Raw genomic sequence first — 10,106 nt, forward strand, 5'->3', positions numbered from 1 at the left:
GTCATACCTACTCACTTGGGAGAACGTTTTTGAAAAGCTCAGTTTTTGCTGGGCAAACCCGCTGTCTCAGTGTGGACGGACGGCCAAAACGTAGAGAAAAAGATGCGTTTTCAAATCGATCCGGATTAATGTGGAAGTAACCTGAGTGGACTTTGGTGCTTGGACCCCTTAATATAATAACTCTGATAATGGTGGGTTGTGATTTCAACCACTGTAACAAAAATATATATTTTTTTAAAAAATCAAAAAAGAATCACGCCCTGGATATACTGGGGGTCCCCAGACCCCACTTTGAGAACCACTGTACTAATAGTGGTTGTTTTATTCATTTATGTACGTGTTTAATTTATATAGAACCTCTCAAACACACAAAGTCGCTTTACAAGCATGTAACACAAACTCAAAAAAAAAAAAAAATGAACAGAAGCCGCTTAGAGAGGAAACGTTGGCAAGGCACTTTTGAATAATTTCAGGACACCAGTGCAAACAGGCGTCTGGACAAACAAGCATGTTTTCAGTACTCACAAATATAGTACTGAATGTTCAGGCCTACTTAAATGAGGTCCACGTTAAATCATTTATTAAGGGTTTTATGTGAGCAGATTTAATCCAGTACATTTTATTAAACAGTGTTTGAAGAAGATATTTCATATTAATCTGATTTTACTTTATAACAGCAGCTCTGACAGTAGTTCAGCTCCAAATCACAGGTTATATATGAATGCGCTCGTTCTAAAACATGATCGTTTCTGTACTTACAGCTAACACGGGGACCATTCTATATATGGTGGACGCTCAGATAATTGAACCATAAGCATAATCTGACTGAAAATATATTCATTGATATGGTGAAGCTTTCTGTGAGGCGACATTAATTTAACATTTATGGAAGGAGTCTCCAGAGTCAGCACTTTGTACCAGTTCTCGTTGCGTGGACGTTCAACAACATTAACTCTAACTATAAATGGACCAAAAGTACGACATTTCATTGGATAATGAATAAAAACAATGTGTAATGTTGCATGACTTGTAGTGTTTTGTTCCTTACATTAAATATATTAAGATGTTCTGATGTGAACAAAAGACAGAAAGACAGTGGAGCGGTGGTTAAGTCTTTGGATTGCCCTGGTGGATCTTAGGTTTGAAGCCTAGCAATGTCACGATGGACTTCCTCACACAGTTCATAAAGATGCTTCATGTCTTGGTGAAAGCACCTACACACTTTAAGTTGGCAGTCTTTGTGTTTTATGGGGAGAACTAACGAGAACAGTTCACGATGTACTTTCAAGTCAACTGCAGTCATTAAGTATATGGTAAGAGTCCTAATATTTTACAGTAAATTATTGCCAGTAGTAATGAACTGAATTTAGATTGTACAGCTGTTTTGATAGTCATGCAAAATGATGTCTTTTCACACTACATCAATTCGGTAATTGTTATAAATGCACTATAACAGTGTCATAATCCTATAAAGTAGTGTTGGGTTGGAGACCACGTGAGTCAAGACCAAGACCATAGACAATGGAGTCAAAACCGAGTATGACAGAGGGGCAAGACCAACACCACACAGGGCGAGTCCATATCAAGATCATGCGCGAGGTAAATGGAATGAGTTTAGCTAGTTATACAAAAGATCCATCCATCCATTTCCGTACCGCTTATCCTACACAAGGTTGAGGAGCCTGGAGATTATCCCAGGGAGCTGGGGCACAAGGCAGGAGACACCCTGGATGGAAATAAAATGCAGTAAATAATAGAATTTATTTTTGCATTACAACTACACGTGCTATGTTATTTTAAACATAAGAAGACGAAATATTTTTTACACACGCATTTACATTTTGTACTGCAACAAGAACATTACAAAGCACATGTCCATGGAAATGATGTAATGGTCTCGGGTGGTGTGGAAAAAATATTCCGAGTCTTCGTAGGCTGAAACCAAGACAAGACTGAGTAAACTTTCACCAAAGTTCATGACAAGACCATTGATCTGTGGTCTTGAGACCGGTCTCGAGTACCACAACACTACTTTACAGTCATAGCCTGTAATCAATAACATGTTAAATGATCATACTGGTAAACCAGGTTGCAGGTAAATTCATAAATCATTTTATCCCTTTTTTTTTTTTTTTAATTCCCATGATTCTCAACTTAGCCATGTCACATGACCTGTCTCATGACCTACAGTCCTGTTCACAATCACTAGACATCTAATTTCTCACCCATGCTTGCAGTCACTTACACTTAGATTTGGTGGTGTTAGATCATTCAGACACTGTTGTTTTCAGCGTTCATTGACACAGGAGCTGTGGGGAACTTCATCAACCAAAATTTGGCCCAAGATTTCAAAGAGTTACAAATCTATCATACATGTTCCGGCCTTAGACGGTTGATCAGTAGTGAAGAGAGTCACCAGTCATCACGTTACACCACGAGAACATCTCATATGAGAATTACTAGTGACACTTGGCTTGGAGGACTGGCATTACTGGCTAGATGGATATTGTCCTGGGGAGAGAAGCTGGGTCTCAGCTCAGGATGTTCGAGGCCTCATCCTTATCAGATAATACCGTGGCTTCCACCCCAACCACTTACAGTACATTTACATTTATGCCATTTGACAGATGCCCTTACTCAGATCAGAGCATCTGAGAAGTGCTTTGCAGTATCTATCAAAAATACCTCCCCATGCTGGTTCAGTAGGTCAGGGACTAAGAGTATACACAAGACAAGGATTTTGTAAAATGATAATAAAGTGCTAATTTAAGTGCTTGGTAAAGAGGTAGGGGGTTGGTCTTTGTTAAAAAACAGACATTCAATCAGCTGTTCAGACAGCCAGACAGCCAGGGGAGGTTTATTCCACCACCTGGGTCCCAGGACAGAAAGAGCCTTGATGTACGTCTTCCTTGTAACCTGAGAGATGGTGGGTCTAGATTAGCCATGCTAGAGGCTTGTAGATAATGTGGTGCAGCGTGGGGAGTAATAAGTGCTTTAATGTAGATGGGTACTGGTTTGCTTTTGGCTTTCCACGGCAAGCCAGATGGAGGAGTGTAGCAATGGGGTGGTGCAGGATAATATGAAGTCATGCAGCTGGATTAGTTGCAGAGGTTGGATGGTGCACTGAGGCAGAACTGCCAGGAGTGAGAGGAGAAACCTGCATGAGTGAGTCAAAAGAACAGTTGGTTGTCCATTGGTAATCTGAGAGTTGTCCAGGGAGACCACAAAATCCTGACATGGGGATGCATCTCCAGCTTTTCTGGGATTTAGTTTCAGCCGCCATCCATGACAAGATGTCTGCCAGACATGCTGAGATCTGTCCAGAAACACGAGAGTCTGAGGGAGGAAAGGAGAGGATGAGTTGAGTGTCATCAGCATAACAGTACTATGTAAACAATTGTGAGGATATAACCTCGCAGAGAGAGCAGGTAACAGAGTTTAAGGGTGAACAGAAGATGACCCAGTACTGAGCCTTGTTGGACATCAGTGCAGAGTCTGCATGGAGCAGATGTGGATCCCCTCCATGTTACATGATACGAGCAAGTAAGAAGCAAACAATTGCTATACTGCCTCACAAATTCCAAGACTCATGGGAATAAACAGGCATCTTGTGTTTGACTGTGCCAGTTCACTTAGCAACAAGTCCCAGAGGTAGGCCATGCAAATCTTCATAATCTTCTCCAAGAGACTTAGCTCTTTGAGTGGAGGGCTCTGTCATGAACTACACTTCCCATTGTCCTCAGATCAACACTGAACAAGCCTTGTCCATGAGCCATATACCTGTTCACAATCACCACATTTCAGCTCACCCACGTCTGTTCAGAATCACCTGCGCCGTTTCCATAACCCGGACCCACTTCAGTTCTTCGAAAAGTCACGTTCCTGGTTTACACAGTGACGTTACTGAAACTTATTCGCTTGTGCATTGTTGATTCGGTTTTGACTCCTCATTGTTCTTGCTATCACTTTTGTTTTTTCCTAGTCTAGTCTGTTTGATCACCTGACCCTATACCTGCATTATATCTTTGAGGATTGCTTTGCCGTTTTGTTTTGTCTGCCTCGATCTATTTGAATGAAGCACTGCCCTTACACCCAAACCCATCGTACTGTGACAGATTTGGCTTTCAGACCACTTAATATAGTACACTTTAAAGAAATCAATAAAATATATAGGCTACTATATGTGTATGCTAACTGAAAAGTTAGCAAGTTAGCAAGTGCAAATCCCCAACTGCAGCATTGATTATATTACTGAAATTGGATGTGTTGCTCACTTTGGCACACACTATGTACTTTAGTAAGGGTGAAACCAATATTCATGTTTGGTTCAACAATGAACCTACTTGTTGTACATTCTAAGAAGAAAAAAAAATAGATATTGTTCTATTATGCAGCAATCCTAAGAAGTGCACACACGAGCACACAACAGAAGGCGATCCACAATGTAATTATGTGTTTTCAAATACGTCCACTGGCACAAAGGATCAAACATGGCCGTTTGGAGGTGAAGAGAAGGAATTAAGAGGCTGTTAAATGATCGTGTAGAGCTCAAATTGACAGAGGGGCCTTTCAGAGGGGCCGCGGTCTGGTTCAGGTATGTTAAACAAGCTTGTGTTTGTACAGGCTGGGAGATTTTGCAGGAGGGAAAAAAGCCAATTCTGCAGAAGTCCAGAAAGGTTGAGACTGTCTGGGATGTTGAAAATATCTTGGGTACATTGAGTGTTTTAATAGCTGATAAATAGTTACTTAGGTTTCAAGAAAAAAAAAAAAATGCTCTGTCTTTTTTAGGCGCAGTGTCTTCAGAAGACTAAACAGCACCAACTTTCAGCCTGGAAATGGCTGGGCATGCTTTCATAGTGTGTCTGCAGTGTGACAGCCTGTGCTAGTCACTCATTCAGCGCCGATCCGAGCTTCATAAAGAGCCTTTATGTTCTGCACCAGTGACTGACAAGTCAAAGGCTGGGCGACGTTGCAGCTGCACTGATAGCAGGGTCATGACCTTTGTGCATAACACTCATCCATACTAACAGACCTCTCAAAAAAGCAAAATGGACACCGTAAAGGAAACTCGACAGACTGGAGTTCTGTGTCATTACATAAGACGTGAACTTGGGAACTGGAAAGGGTGGATTCTTATTGCGTAATCAACCCAGGGGTTTATATTTAGTGAGTTCTCTACAGGCCTCTCGAATGTAAACACAATAACCTCCGCCCAACACCTATAGGACGTGTGATTGTTAACATAGCACAGCATGTACTGAACGCCATGCTCGTTCTGATGTTCTCTTTGGAGACAAGAACAATAGCACTGACGTCTGTCACTGAAAGTGCTTAAAAGGGGGACATCCCAGCGTCTGCTAACCCTCAGTGGGTGGTGGTAAAGCCCCTCTTAAATGTATGCATTAAACAAGAGGCTGTCTAGGAATTATTCTGTTTGCTAAACAAATGTAGAATGTAAAATGTATTTCAAATCAATACAGGACTGTGGCTTTTGGACTGAACTTAAACAGATAATATCAACTTTTGTGCTCATGGTGTTAGAGTCCAAAATACTACAGATGTAAAACTTAACTGTAAGATTTCACAGAATTTATAGTATGTTTGTTTTGTTTCAAGTATCTGCCGGTTAATGATTAACGTGCACAATGGATATACCTCTTTTTACATTTTAACCAGCAGAAACGCTCAGTAGTATTTCTTGTACATTGCTGAATTAATTTATGAGCTGAATAATTGTACATTTATAGACTTATCGCTTCAGGAAGTCTAAATAATGTTTTTATAGCCTCAAACATAGGAGTAGCAACAATTATTATTATTATTATTATTATTATTATTATTATTATTATTATTATTATTATTATTATTATTATTATTTAAGGCTAAGCAAAAATGTATATTAAGTCTCATATAGGTTTCTCATATCTTTATCCAAATATAAAAAGTTATCATATCTTTATTTTCTTCTTCTTCTTCTTCTTCTCCTCCTCTTCCTCCTCCTCCTCATCATCGTTATCATAATTATTATTATTATGTGTAATAAACAATTAGAAATAATAGGAGTCTCATGTAGAAGTCCCACATTGCAAAACAAGTGAAAATATCTCGAATAAAGAAAGAAGTTATCTAATATTTCTCATGAGATTATAGTATAACAAATATAAACCCATGAAACGTTCTCATTTCAAGCTTAAAATGGTTTTATTCTATTGGCTGATAATTTTGCTTCTTTTTAGAAACAAATGCTCGAAATAACCAGAATTATCTGGCAAAAGAATAAGACCGTTTTATGCTTGAAAATAATAGTAATAAAGAAAAATCTACAAATAGGTTTTATAATGTAAGAGAGATATTAGTTGAATTTGTCTCTATTCAAGGTATTTGTACATGCTAAGATATATTATTGTGCAGTGCATATACTGTAGGTATCACGATGACCATTCATAAATAAATGTTCTTGTTGTGTTTATGTAGGTCACTTCTTTTGCATACACACCTGTACGCACTGGTCTGTAACGGTTTGCATGTTGAAGGTGGGAAGCCAACACTGCAAACTTACTTGAGATCAGACTCACCTCCTCCACATCTCTGGTATTTGTGTATTAGATAATCCTCAGCATTTCTTGAATATGGAGGCGGGCCCCAAAATGTAGAAGAAATCACACACTGCTTTGTACAATGTTTTATAAATGAAATCATACAACCACAGAAATCACGTTGTTGTTTTTTTTCTTCCCCCTCTCTCTTTAGGAGTGGCCAAAAAAGGAGACAGACAATCAGATATATCCTCTCTCTACTCCCCCCAGTGGTTCCTCAAACTATAAAGGGTATAATGTTGCACATTTCCCCCATCCCTGTTCTCTTATAGCGGGTATAGCATGAACGCAAAAGTATCCCCCCGCCTCCCTCCTACCCCCACCCATACACTCTTAAAGCAATCCAACACTATAACTGCCACTACGTCAGAAAAGCTTCAAACAGTCTTACCTTGACTGCTTCTGTCATTTTTGGATTGTCATAGAGCTTTTGGAGTGATCAGTTCAGGTTCATACTTAGATGTTTCCTTGTTCCATACTTAGATATTTCCTATTCTCCAGATAAAGTTTTTTTTTTTTTTAAATATTTAATATGTTTAAGCAGCCGGGAAAATGGCTTCAACACGAACAGTGAGTTCACTAGGCAACCGGTTTGCAATTCATTCAGAGAAATGAAAACACTCAACCATTTAAACTATTTAAGATTGGGATGAAATGGTTCTTGTTTACTAGGACTAGCCAATCCTGATTAGCTTACCAGCATATCATCTATGTACAATGAATGTACATCCACTGCCAATTTTTATTTTATTTTATATAGCTATGGATAATTTAATATCATTTTTATATAGCTATGGATGTGTCTATACTTTGGCACTCAAATTTGAATGTATACCCGATACACTGTTGGGTAATTTGATGATTTGTAAATGCGTTTATTTGATTTTGTATTTCTGTAATAAGGTTGTTGTGCCATTAAAAGCAAGAAGAAGAAGAAGAAAAAACTCTTAAGTGACACAAATCTATACTCAGGAGGAAGCAGGAAGTCGAGTTTTTGGCTTCATTTGGGCAGGGAACAAAGGGTCTCTATACCACAGGCAGAACATACCATGATTTCTCAGTGTACACTAACATGTTGAAAGATTGAGAGCTGCAGAAAACCTGCTAGGTAAGATAAGATCCTACACATGTGCTCCATATGAGGAGCTGTGGCTGATGTGAGCAGAAATGTAAATGACCTGAGGCCCCACGTTTATGTCACCATGCCAACTAGGCATGTTGGAATGTGGGACAAATGCACAGGAAGATATACACCCGTTTACAGCACAGAGCTCTTGAGTTCTTGAATCTGATCGGTCAGAAGGTGTCGATTGGTTTTCTACTACAGCAGCTCAGACAGTAATGCACAGTAGTAAAATCCCAGGCTTACTGTATATTAATGCGTCTGATCTAAAAGGTTATCGTTTCTATAGCAACAGCTCATTCAGAGGGATATGTGTGGTGGACGTAATCTAAACCTGGTAATAATCAGATTAAAAATACGTTTATGTTTAATGAAGTAAAAATGCATTCTTGTTTATATGGTGCAATTGTTGTTTTATTTTTTTTTACTTAATACACGTGACCATCCATAACATGATGTGAAGCTATTTAACAGCGAATCCTGTGTCAGTTAAAAACAATGTTATTTAAACTTCTGTCATTAATGTAATCTGGGTGTACTATTTATAATGCATGGAGGATTATGGTGGAGAAGATAACCCTTAAAGATATGTTTCACTAAGATAAATGTGTTTTTTGTTTCTTCAATGTGGTTGGTAAGTATATGTAAGTGTGGGCCATGGTGGCTTAGTGGTTAGCACGTTTGACTTGCGGGTTGGGGGTTTGATTCCCCCAATGGAGCAATCTCTTCATGGAGTTTATATGTTTTCCCGGTGCTTTCGGGGGTTTCCTCCGGGTACTCCGGTTTCCTCCCTCAGTCCAAAGACATGTGCTGTAGGCTGACTGGCATTTACAAATCATCTGTAGTGTACGAATATGTTTGTGAATGTGCTCTGTGATGGGTTGGCACCCGGTCCAGGGTGTCCCTTGCTTTGTGCCTTGAGTTCCCTGGGATAGGGTCCCAGTGACCCTGTGTAGGATAAGCGGTATGGCTGGATGGATGTATATGTAGGTGCGTAGAACTTATTATCAAGTTATGTATAAGTCCAAATCCACCTAACTGATTTTGTGTCTCTCTGATAAACTTGCATTTGATGTCATTGTAATGTAACATACTTAAATGCTGTAAATATATATTATATATATATATATATATATATATATATATATATATATATATATATATATATATATGAATGAACAGACAGATCTTTTTTTCCCCCCAAAAAGCATTTTTCTTTGAGTTCCTCTTCCCATTTTAGTTAATCCCATTTCTTAGCTTCTTGAACAGCAGTGACATTTAAACAAACGTAAAAAAGGAACCTGACCTTTCTCAAATGGACAATATGATGCACAACAAATTCATCACGTTGCAAAAAAAAACCTGCACTTTCACACATTCGCCTATATATACACATCAAATATGACTTTAATCAAAGGCATTCAAAAATGCCTGATTTAATATTAGGTAAAATATAATACAGTGCTGTGAAAACATATTTAGATTTCTTCTGTTTTTGTGTATATCTCAAACTAAATTGTTGCAGAAATTACAACAAAATCTAAGATAAAACAAAGGCAACCTGAGTAAACACAAAATACAGTTTTTAAATGATAATGTTATTTATTGATGCAAAAAAAGTTAGCAAATACCAGCTGGGCCTGTGTGAACATGTATTTGCCCCCGTAGTTACTAAATCCCCAAATCTATGAAACTGCAATCATAATGCGATGACTCATCCAGCAAGTCAAAAAAGAGCCAAGGACAACATCAAAGGACCTACAGGCCTCTCTTGCATCAATAAAGGTCACTGTTCATGACTCCACGATCAGAAAGACACTGGGCAAAAATGGCATCCATGGAAGTGTGACAAGGCGAAAACCACTGCTAACCCAGAAGAACATTAAGGCTCTTCTGAATTTTGCTAAAACACACCTTGATGATTCTCAAACCTTTTGGGAGAATATTCTGTGGATTGATGAGTCAAAAATGGAACTGTTGGAATGCAGTGATCCCATTACATCAGGCATAAACCAAACATAGAATTCCAGTAAAAGAACGTCATACCAAGCAAAAAAAGAACACAAATTCCACAAACTGGTCAAGCATGGTGGAGGCAGTGTGATGGTGAGGGTCTGGGAAACTTGCAATAGTTGAGGGAAACATGAATTCTGCTCTCTACCAGAAAATCCTAAAGGAGAATATCCGGTCCTCAGTCTGTAAGTTGAAACTCAAGTGCAACTGGATTATTACAGCAAGACACTCATCGAAAGCATAGGAGAAAGTTGACCTCTGAATGGCTCAAAAAAAGCAAAATGAAAGTTTTGGAGTGACCTACTCAAAGTCTTGACTTGAACCAATTGAGATGCTGTGGCAGGACCTTAAACGGGCAGGTCATGCTTGAAAAC

The sequence above is a fragment of the Ictalurus punctatus genome, chromosome 19 (genome assembly GCF_001660625.3).
Source record: "Ictalurus punctatus breed USDA103 chromosome 19, Coco_2.0, whole genome shotgun sequence".
Lineage (NCBI taxonomy): Eukaryota > Metazoa > Chordata > Actinopteri > Siluriformes > Ictaluridae > Ictalurus > Ictalurus punctatus.